Source organism: Cryptomeria japonica, chromosome 7 (genome assembly GCF_030272615.1).
Source record: "Cryptomeria japonica chromosome 7, Sugi_1.0, whole genome shotgun sequence".
In the NCBI taxonomy this organism is placed as follows: Eukaryota; Viridiplantae; Streptophyta; class Pinopsida; order Cupressales; family Cupressaceae; genus Cryptomeria; species Cryptomeria japonica.
Window position 1 is genome coordinate 42302998 of NC_081411.1, and position 12422 is coordinate 42315419.

Sequence of the window (12422 nt, forward strand, 5' to 3'; positions counted from 1 at the left end):
TCATTGTGAGCGAACTCCAAGCTTATAGTATAAAATTCTCGAACGTAATCACAGAGATCACTCTTACCCTCATATTTGTCATACTTTGGTGTATCTGAATTTGGCAGGAATGGTACCATGTTTAATCTCCTATCAAAAGGATAAGGACAAATGTCCTCCAATGAGTATCTTATCGCAGTCCCTTGTTGCATGTCCCGCATTTGTCATTGAAGTGTTTGGAGTTGTTGCGTAAGAATAGCTAGGGGTGCATTGATCCTTTGATGATGAGCTTCCCCTCGTTCATTAAGATTGTCATGATCATGGGTATTGTCTTGTTCATGAGTGTTATCTTGTTCACCGGTGTGATCTTGGTCGCGCATGTTTTCTTGATCTTGTGTTTCCTCTTCTCTCAGATGTTCTTGATTGTGGGTATTATAAGTATAGGTTCTTTCCCTTGTTCGTGACATTCTCTTAGCAGTATTCAATAAATTTTCTATGTTAAAATCTTCAGGCATGTTGACCCCTTTACTAGTTAGCATGAAGAGAGATTTTTCCTTATCTGATTCTATGAGCCTTTCTATGAGTGTATACAACTCTTCAAAAGGGTTGAACTTCTTGTGACTCATGCTTGATTCTGGTTGTGGCTCTTTCTCCTTCTTTTTCTGAGATCGAGTGACAGTCGGCATCAATATATCTCTATAGTAGTGAATTCCTCTTCTTCTATCAGGGTTCTGGACAGAGTTGGTGGCTTGGGTCGATCCTCATTGTAAGTGACAAGAAACTTTGGAAACCAGGCGGGACTAATCCTTCCTCCACTATTAAGGCGTTGGTTGAATGTTGCTTTTCGAATATAAGCCCTACTTCTCAAAGGCTCCTTGTCAAATTCATTGGTTTTTCCTTGGATATACAATTGTATATGACACAAAAATACTCTATGCGAGAGAAAAAGTTGGCGATTGATATAGAGAAATTTACTCCTCTTGGCAAATGCCTTAGAACTAGGTTGTCTCTTCTTCAACTTGGTCTTTTAACGAAGACTTCTTCTTCTCAAAATATGAGGAGTGGTCATACAAAAATGATCAATGTTGATGTTGATGTTGGATGGATACTTTGTTTCGGACACTCAAGCTTACAAAGTCAAATAGAGGGTTTGTTCAATAGGCCCCTATGACAAAGCACATAAAATGATGTGGATAAAGTCTCCCGATATGGAAGCTTGATTTGACTAACTTGAATACTTAGTTAGGTATTGTTTGTTTGGATGATTAAACTCTTGATCACTTGGTTTTGATACTTCACTGTGTTGATTGGATGAAAATCTTGCCTAAAGATAGTTGAAATGTTGATACCTACCTCCAAGGGTACTTAGTTGGATTTGAAAACTTCTCTCACCTATGACTCCTCTTTGTTTTGAACTGATTCATGAGTTTGATTTTGGATGTCTTTGCAAGATATTTTAGCATTTATAACAAGAATACATAGCATGCATGAAAACAACGGTTATCCTAATGCTAAACATTTAGTGTATGTTCTTTTGAGGATGTTTTCAAATCTCCGATGTTTTCACTAGTTTGGATCACAAAGAAGAAAAATCAATCAGGCTCTTTATTCAAAGGCCATTAACAATACCATAGCCCACACTTGATACTCCTTCAGCTCAAACAACCCTGTCACACCCTGGTTTTTTGCCTTTGTCTAGAAATTAACCCAAACTGAATTGCTTCACAATTGGGTAGTTATGTTGGGAGATATATGGTGAGTGATCTTGGGGGCGGATTCTTCCCCACCCTTGCACTATAATATTTCCAATGTTTGGCAACTCACTCGGCTCAAAGCTTCTAATGCTAAGGTTCGTAGTAAGTATTTTGTTCCAAGATATTATTTGAAATCGCGCAAGCACGATTGAGGCCTATAGCCCAACAAAGTATCTAACAAGATGTAGTCATGCAAGCATGATTGAGACCACAAGGCCCTACAAAGTGCTCGACATGAAAGATCTCAAAGAGATAACCCAAATACACTCTGTCCCTGAGATTTTCATTGTTGGCTTGATGATGATTGTAATGTATTCATCACTTGTTGTCATTGATGAAACACTCTCACACACACATGATTATATTGACTACCGGTGTAACTTCAATTGTTTACACTATTAACTGGTACTTTGTGTCAATCGGTATGTGTATAAGAGACAACCTATGGTTATACTAAGTCAGCATCAAGATGAAGATCAAGATGGAGATCAAGCAGAGACTCAAGGACAATGGTTCATATGTTTTATTCAAACTAGTATTAATTGTTCCAACTGGTATTTGGTTATTTTTGTGATGAGTTAGATCACTTGTCCAGATACAATGCACCGAGGAAATTGTGTTATGATTTCCTAAGCGAACATGAAATCTAAATGTCTATATATATTGACATCTCAGTAAAACTTTAACAACTGATGGTATGCATGAAGAGCGAAAGTTATTCAACCTGATGAGGTCTATCCACTCAAGAAGAAGGATAATTCTATTATTCTTGTTGATGATAATGTTTAGAACATAGTAGACTTATCTGGAGACAACATTGCACCAGATATGGAGCCCCCAGCAATCACAAATGTATAGGTTACACTAGTTGAGAAACCGGCTACTCAACTAAAAGTGGTTAATCCACCAGCAACAGAACAACTGGAGAAACCCCAATCTCCACCAGTCATTCAAGAAATTCAGAAGGAGACTACTGAAAGTGTTGCCACACAGTCACTTGAGAAAAATACAGAGAAAGCTATCATTAAGGTTATTTCCCCTGAACTGGCAAAGCAAAAACAACTTGAAGATGATGATGATGATGATTCTTTAAGTATTTCAGGACCTATTGATATGAACACTTTGAGCACATCAGAAATGATGAAGATTGCTAATGTTATGCAATCTAGAGCGCATAAGAAGAGACTGAAAGAGAAAAGGGTTGAAGCAGAGACAATTCAGACTGCAATAGAAATTTTGTTTGGTTTACTACCAAAAACATCTATAGCACACCTTTCTACACCCATTAGCAAACTTGGTCGATTAGTTGCAGATGCATCTAATCAAATCGTCACTAGAACATGCTGCTCAACTATATGCTAAAAATAATCACAAGAAGAAGTATGGAGAAAAACTGGCAAAGGATATTGATAGTGGGAAAATGGCTTTGTTGCACAGTAAGGATTTGTTGAGAAATGCTATTGAAACGGGAGGAAAGTATCTTTCTTCCACCTCTAACGTTTCTTTCTTTTATTCTGACATTTCAAAAAGACAAAACGAAACAGAGCAAGAGCTAGAAAGGATATACAAGGCATATGTCCCACTCCAGGACTCTATACTTGCCTTTAACAAATCTGTAGATGATTTGCATAACAGACTGCATATATATGATAATGAGAAGGCTAAGAGACTCTGGTCTCTAAAGGAACTCAAGAGTCTGCTGACATCACAAGTAGACATATTATAGAAAGCCTACTCCAATGCAAAAGCTATTTTAGCAACCCCTGAAACCTGCACATTGGACTCAATGGAAGAATTCCATTCAATGTTGCTATATACATTCGAGTATATTGAGAACGTGTTGGAGTCGTGGACAAACACTTTGTCACAACTGAAGACAAGCTACAATGTTATTTTCATGAGACTTGCTTATGCTTGAACTTTGATATAGTTTTTTTTTGTTACTGTTGTATATGCTAAACATTGTGATACAAATTTTATATATATATATATATATATATATATATATATTGTTTTTTCAATTTGGCATTGTTGTCAAAGGGGGAGTAGAAATATGTACGTGTTTTGAAAATTTTGTATTTATTCATGCATTAAGGGGGAGTATGAGTATATGTGTAAATTTGGTGTGTATGTACACTTAGTGGTATTACTGTAAAATTTTCTAAGTGTTGTCATCAATGCCAAAGGGGGAGATTGTTGGCTTGATGATGATTGTAATGTATTCATCACTTGTTGTCATTGATGAAACACTCTCACACACACACATATGATTATATTGACTACCGGTGTAACTTCAATTGTTTACACTGTTAACCGGTATGTTAAAGGTTTATCTCTAACTGGTACTTTGTGTCAACCGGTATGTGTATAAGAGACAACCTATGGTTATACTAAGTCGGCATCAAGATGAAGATCAAGATGAAGATCAAGATGGAGATCAAGCGGAGACTCAAGGACAACGGTTCATATATTTTATTCAAACCGGTATTAATTGTTCCAACCGGTATTTGGTTATTTTTGTGATGAGTTACCAGCATCGACTACTTGGCGGTATTTTTTGTGATGAGTTATGGACACTTGTCGAGATACACTGCACCTGGGAAATTGTGTTATGATTTCCTAAACCGACATGAAATCTGAATGTCTATATATATCGATATCTCATTAAAACTTTAACAACTGATGGTATGCATGAACAGAGAGTTTTTCTTTGAGCGATAAGTGTTAAGATGAAGAGTATGTTGAAGAGCAATGTTGAATGTACTTAGAAGGATCTGATCAAGCAAGTATTGTGCTACTTAGAATAGATCAAATCATTCTTGTTGTTTTCTAACCATTACAATAGAATCAAATCCCTTAACCGAGTAAGCTCTAACAAGATTCAACGTATAAATCCTCTAACAGGGTGATCCATTAGTTTGGATTCTTAAATCCTCCAACGAGGTTACTCCTAACAGGGTACTACTCTTAACAGGGTACAAGCTTCTAATCAAGCTTTGGGATCTCTAACAAGATTCACTCCTAGCATAGCACTTTGTAGACCTTAACCGGTCAGTTATCTATTACTGCAGATAGTTAACTTGTGAGTTCCATCTCACCGTGGTTTTTACCTATTTAGGTTTTCCACGTATAAACACTTGTGTTATGGTGGATTCTTTAGTTTTTGTGGATGATGTTATATCTTTATGGATTACATGCATTGTGTTTAAAATCTTTGTTAAGTTCATCTACCGGTCAGTGTTTGAAGTAGTATTTTATTTGGTGTCACTGATTCACCCCCCCTCTCAGTGCTTTTCAAGTCCATCATTCATCTCAAAGGCTATTTATTTATAGTGAGTTAGATTGCTTGGCTTTAGCCGTACTCACTTAGGTCCTTCTCTCTCACTTGGCCTTATGGGCTACTTGGGAGGCAGGCCTTCTAAAGGTGTTATCCTAATGCAAAAAATAAAATAAAGCATGAAAAAGTTGGATTTGTCTTTTTCATCACCCAAAAAAGGGGAGAGCATATACATATCACCTTGAAGACATAAAGAACAATGATTCCTTTTAAACCTTCATTGCAATGTTTTCTAAACTATTTGGGATGTTGCTCCAAAAAGGCATACGGTTCATTTTAATCATCATAGCAATGATGAAAGTTGTATTGTTCTTTATTAAAAACACCAAAAAGAAAGATTTAGCTAAACTAAGTTCATCTATCCTTACAAGAAACCATGATAATTGTTATCACATTGTGGGCTCTCCAAGCTAGTTTTCTCTTTTCTTGATTATAAATTTCAAAAATATCAAAAATATAATTTTCGGTATTTTTCTACATGTTAGTAAACAGCATTTTCAGAGGTCTTCGGAGCATTTTGAGCCCTCAAAACTTTGCATGGTCCTTTAAGGTAGTTGCCCTAGGCACGTCCAAAAGGATTGGAACTAGAGATCTTGGAGATGTTTCCAACAGTGTAAGCGGTTTGCAATTTCGAGTTCGGAGTGAAAAGTTACGACTTTTCAAAGTTAGATACAGATTTGACCTCTTTGTTTTCAAAAACAAAGGCAATTACGGACAAAAAACACAGAGCAACAGAAATAGAAGCCTTATACTCTATTCCTACAAATGCAAATTAGTATCTAATCAATTGTGAACTGATATGATAACGATTGCGAATTTATGACTAGCTCCTCTTGTTCTTGCACTAAAAAATGTTAGAACCTGCACACGGTTCGTAAAAAATTAAATCCTGATTGCAATCATCAACCTGCACACAAAAAATGATGTTATTTTTTGGGACGGGCCCCACGGTGGGCACCAGAAATGTATGCTCAGATTGTGGTACCTACAAAAGTGAGGAAAACAACACAAACATACGCATGAAACATTGCATTAGAGTTAGAAATCACAACAAAGCAAGTTAGTTAACCAAAAACTCTTAAAATCGTTCCATGCTCCTCTATCTCTAAAGATCCTTAAGATTCAAGGTGGCTCTTGGCTTGGAAGAGCACTTGATCTCTTGGATGACAACCTAGAGAACAAAATTTTAAATGATTCTAGGATCAAAATGGATACAACTAAGATCCTAGTGATCTAATTAAGATAAGATGAAGATGAGATATGAAAATGCTATGGAATTAAACTAACTAAAATGATCTAAAGCATAATCTAAATGCTAAGTGCCAAAATGCTAAAGCTTGAAGACTTGAATCCTTCAGGGTGACAAGATGAGCTCTTTAACCTGCAAAATAACTATAATGTAGATGCATGAAGGCTTGATGTGTAGAATGAGAAATGAGAGCTCTATTTATAAGAGAAATAGGGCAATGGATGGTTGAGATTGAATAATCTCAACAAGGGCCAGGATTGAAAAATATCAATCCTTGTGAGGAATTCAATCCAATCCCAAGTTGACAAATGTCATCTTGAGAGGGATTGAGAGGAGATGAATGTTACCTTAGGAGGTAAGGTTGAGTTAACCATTAGTGGGGGACAAATTGGAAGGATATTTTTCAATTTCAAGGAGCCTTGTTGGATAGATAAAGTCTTTTATTCATTTTAAAAGACTTTATTCCAAATTTTCCATGTGACCCCCTCAAATTTGGGGAAAGGAAATGATTAAGTGGGTGAGGGGAATCCTATGTAATTTTGGTAAATTAAAATGATTTAGTTTAGCCAAAATAGGGGATGCAACTTGCATTTGTAGGATTTTGCAAGTGGGAGGGGATTTTAAATAAATTTTGATTTATTTAAAATGCAAAAGAGGTTTTTAATTAAATATAGATTTAATTAAAGGGAAGAAGGGGTTTTAATTAAATAAATAAGATTTATTCAATTAAATGGCTATAGGTGATTTAATTAAACCTTAGTATAATTAATAGATTAGGCTAGAAGAAATGGATTTTAATGAAGTGTTTAATTTGATTAATAGGCTGATAGGGATATTAACTAAACTTTAGTTTAATTAATAGATAAATAAATGATGATTAAATGAATAAAATTTATTTAAATAGTTGTGCAAGTTTTAGGTGTCTACAAATACTACATGAAATGTAGATGCAAACTAACATGTGATGATACAGATAGACACTACATGAAATGTAGATGTTTTTGGTGTGTCATTATACTTAGTCATGTAATTCCAGACTACAGGGACTTGGGAAACAATGGCGAATGACAAAGTGAAAAAGGAGGATGGTAGGTAGAAGATATGGAGGTGAATGAGATTCTTGCGCTTTTATCATCGGTGAGCTTTATTATTGCAAATGTATTGTCACCATCTAGATATAGGTCCGACCTAGATAATCATCGTATCATTTGCATCAAGATTAGACAGTCGCAAACAAGGAATGCCCTAGTTCACAATAGACTCATAATGTCCTCATATCCTTGGATGAGCCATAGTATTACTAAGAGACAATCCATAAACAACAAATAGGTGAACATACCTCATCCTCACCTTTCTAGCCAAAGACATCCTGGAGATAAAATCAATAGTTAGAGACATCATAGAAAAGCTTAAAGACATGTCACCATAGAATATATTGTACGCTATTATGTTAATACGTTTTCACTATCAAATTAGAGATTGTCCTTATTACAAATTGTGTTACACCATGGAAATTGTGTGGAATAGTATGCAAATAGAAAAGGATGTAGTACAAAAAGTAAAATTAAATGGGGCAACTTCTACAAAACTTTGAAATTTTGGTGCTTTGTTTTCACTTGGTGTTATAATGTATTTTTGGTAATTCACTTGGTGTTTAACAAGATGACCTCCATTATCGATCAATAGTCGATATCATATCAATGCAAGATGATTGCACCTATCTAGACAATCAAATGAGTTCTTAACTTTTTTTCCCTTCACAAATTGTGTTCATATGTTCTCTTTGTTGGTTGCGATAATTGTATTCCAAGATACACAGTCTCCTTCACTAGACTATGATGTAAACATACGCAATAAGTACATGCAACTCTAAGACAACGTATTCAAGGGGCTTTGTATTCCATTATATTTGTCTCCTTCACTAGCCTAAGCTTTCCACTTCTCATATTTTGAAAGGGCTTTATATGCAATAATTGTTAATTCATTCTCGTTTTGGATTTTAGTCAACAAATATTTCTATCAATGTTGGATCAACATTGTAGGAGCTACAACAAGCCAATCACAAATCCCAATGAGTCATGTTATCTATATACAAATTTGTATACTTGACCATTGATTTCAAGAAAGGGAAAAATCTTAAATTAAATTTCAAGTGAGCATAAGTTTCAATCCTTCATCTTTGCTCTATAATTATTATTATCAATTTTAAAAATAATGGGGTAATACAGATGGTTTTAGAAACAAGTGCAACCTAGGATTTGCATTTGTGAACATGATGAATTCTAACACCACCTAGAAATTGTACAAGGTCTTTCACATGTCACCTTTAGAGGAATTTAATTTTTGTAAGATCTACGTTGGCACTTACGCAAAAGTTTACGTACTAAATTAACTCAGTAGAAAATTTACTCTTTTCATTTTTGCCTTTACTGATAGAATAGGAATTCTATGGTTGAGTCATGTTAATGAACATGCCATTTTTATTCACAACTACCACTTTGCGATCCAAAATTTATTTGACTCATTACTAATGAAAAGCTCCTTCAAAACATCTTCCAAATGGATAACTTCATTGTTGATAAGCCTAATCGAGAAAATATATTTTTATTCATAATTAATATTATATATATACCTCACTGATACCTTGGTCATATAATTAATTTATAGATTTATTAGAGAGAGACTTCTACAAAGCACCAATAACCCAAATTATTTTTGTTTATGTGAGCACTGGCATAATCCACTTTGTGATTTAAACACAACACTTCTTTGCATGATTGACCACTTCAAGTCAACCAGCAAGGTGGGAAATAAGATAAGAACCATAAAGTGAGGTATGGATCACTACCAAGATATAAAGCAAGAGGGAATGCCTCAAAATAATGAAGAAGAGAATTTACACCTATCGCATTACATGCCAAGAAAAACATTAGCCAACACATGGTAATGCTAGCGAGCCCATGCAGGACCAGTTGTAAATTGCTTATGAAGTACCTGAGCATGATGTTTAAAGAATTTTTATTGCTAATTTATAAAAAGACATTAGAGATAAGCTTCTATTTTTTTAGTGTACTTCCTTAATGCAATTGTATGTAATGCTTCATAATTATCAGCTTCAAGTGAGAATTTGAATCATCATCTTCAATGGCTTCAATTAATAAGAATTAAGGTTCTCAACAATCGTTTGCAAAGTTTAAACTAAAGAAAGGTTACATCAAGATAAATAACATCAACACTCAAGTGGCAACCATGACATCAAGTGTGCCCTCTTTATCCAAATGCTTTAAAAAGGAATTAACTCCTCTTTTGAGTCTTTGCATAGTATAATGTCAAGGTTTATAAATGCTAATGTGTTAAAACTTCCTCCCACCGGGCCAATTAAGACTTCTAAATCATTGCCACCCTATCATGATCCTAAAGCCTTTTGCCTATATCACCATCAACCTGGCCATGATACCAAGAAATGTTATACATTAAGGAGTAAAATTCAAAACTTCATTGATAATAACACTATTTTTGTAGTTGGTGTGAATGACAAAGTAAACAAGTCTATAGCTTTGCCTAATAAAATCCTCCAAATCTCCACCAACCCTTTGCCTTAGCACTCTACCAATATTGTTGAGTCTGAGTCTCTTGCCTTATCTCCCAATGACCTTGGTATGGAATCTAACAATGTTGTGAATCTTGTTGATAAAACTACACCTCCTAAAGACCTATGCATTATTTTTTTATGCTAGTGAGACTATTGTTACCCCTGATGGGCTTTTATATATCACTCTAAAGATCAAAGACAAATTCTCATGTGGGGTGTTAATTGATCTAGTGTGTATAGTGAATGTGATTATTGAAGAAAATATTTGGGCGATCCCATAATATTAGGTTACACTTTCCGGCCAAACTTGACACCGAAATCAACATTTTGCACTAGACCTTTACTTTCTAACACTTATAGCAATTAAACCATTAAGAATTTGGATATAAATTAAACTACTAATTTGTGAGATTTTTCATATAGATTCTTAACACACACACACACACACACACACACACACACACACACACACACACACACACACAGATATATATATATATATATAGAAATGAATTGTCCATATTGTTATGTAACTTTTAGTGACTTACAATTTACATTAATCAACATTTTTCTGAAGTGACATTTATTCTGCAATGCATAACATTTTTTATAGCAAAAAAAGAAATTCTAATTTTTAAAATATAGTTGTCACACCAATATCTAGTGGATGGATATTTTTTCATAGAAATTTGTTACCTCTAATATGATGAATCTCAAAGAACAACTATTTGCTACTACCTCACTTAAACTAACACTAAAGGTGAGCTAGAGGATAAAGGCATAACAATAAATAACCACTAAACTAAACTATGAAATTGTAGAATATCAAAGTACATGTAATGGATCAATAAAGTTCAAACTAATATGGAAATACAGAAAAATAATTAAAGTATACAAGAGGAAGTATTCAATCTTTGGTACTAGATGCCAGCGCATTGCGGGGACGTCTATGTGTCGTGTTGTTGTCTATATGAACAGAGACCTTAACATTCACCATAAATGTTCTAGAACTTATCCTTACCCACACAGTTTCTATTCACCACCTGCATACATAGAGATGGGGAAAGTGTTCGGATTGTATAGGGGTGTGCCTATGTCAAACCCTCATTTTCATGTTTCCACTGCCACAGACAACTAGATAGGTGGATTGGATAAAAAGATAGATGTAATAGAAACTAAGCCCACTTTAGATTGGATAAAAAGATAGGTGTAATAGAAACTAACTCCACTTTATGGAGGAAAACCCCTACTACATAAGATGCAAGATAAAAGATAGATGTAATAGAAACAATCCTTGCTTAATGGAGGAAAACCCCTATTGCAATAGACACAAGATAAACAATAAAAATGATAAACTAAATGCACCTAAACAATAGATACATTCGAAGATAAAATAATGAAAGCATGCAATATTGCAAGATAAGAGATAATATGAGAGAAGACAAAGCATTCTAGCCAAACCCCTCTCTTCAGATAGGAGCATGATGAAGCTAGAGATAGCGTTGTTGTTGTGAGATGATAGTTGAGTGATCACAATGAAAGACAAAGTGCGAGAGCCAAAATGTGAGAGCTTTCTTTTCAAGAGTGTCTAGCCCTTGCAATGGGCAAAGTGATGAGTTTTTAATTCAATGAATTTGTGGGAGTAGCCAATGCGGACACATTCAAGCAAAGGGGCAAGCATTTGAAAAAGGATGATGGGGGATATACGATTCTAGATTTAAGAATCTATCGAGATCTTAGCATGATAGGCATACATCTATGCGATGTGCTTCCATTGACACCAAGATGGTCCCAAATGAGCTCTAAAGGTGATTGGGGACACTTTGTCTTTTGAGCTCATGATGTCAAGTAGTGAAATCTTGATCATGAGCCTTGTCATAAATGCACTGAGCGCAATGTGTAAGTGCAATAAAGGCACTAGGCATAATTTAGGATACTACATTTTGTCCCCACTTTACTGGACTAATCGACTCAAGTGATCAAGTGCACTAAAGTAGTCTAGAAAGATAAATTCATTAAACCCATGCAATGTATTAAATGTAATAAATACCTAACAAAAAGGATATTGTAGAGGCTATAGAGATCAATCAGAAAAACACGAGAAATGCCCCCTATTCTCCAAAAAGACCAAATGTTTCATCGTGAAAATTCAAATATTGCAAAGATCAAAATTTAGTTAGAATGAAAAAGGGAAGAAACTAGTGTAGTGAGAAGAATGCTTAAGAAGTGTCAGTATAGATGGGAAGTGAAAAATATGATGAAGGCAAGTATATGCCCCCTCATGTTTTTCCTCCAAGTAGATGGGGAAAACAGGAAGGACGAGCCAAATGGGCCACAAAAAGGGGTCGAGATAATTTGACTGTTTACTCAAGGTGTAGGCCCCTAGAAGGGTAATTAGCACTATTCATCATGAGTGTTTTCTCTGAGATTTCTATAGAGCTACAGCGAAAGTTCCATGTAGATGAAAGCACGAAGCGAGAAGGATCAGGGAGCTACGTACCTTAATGGAGT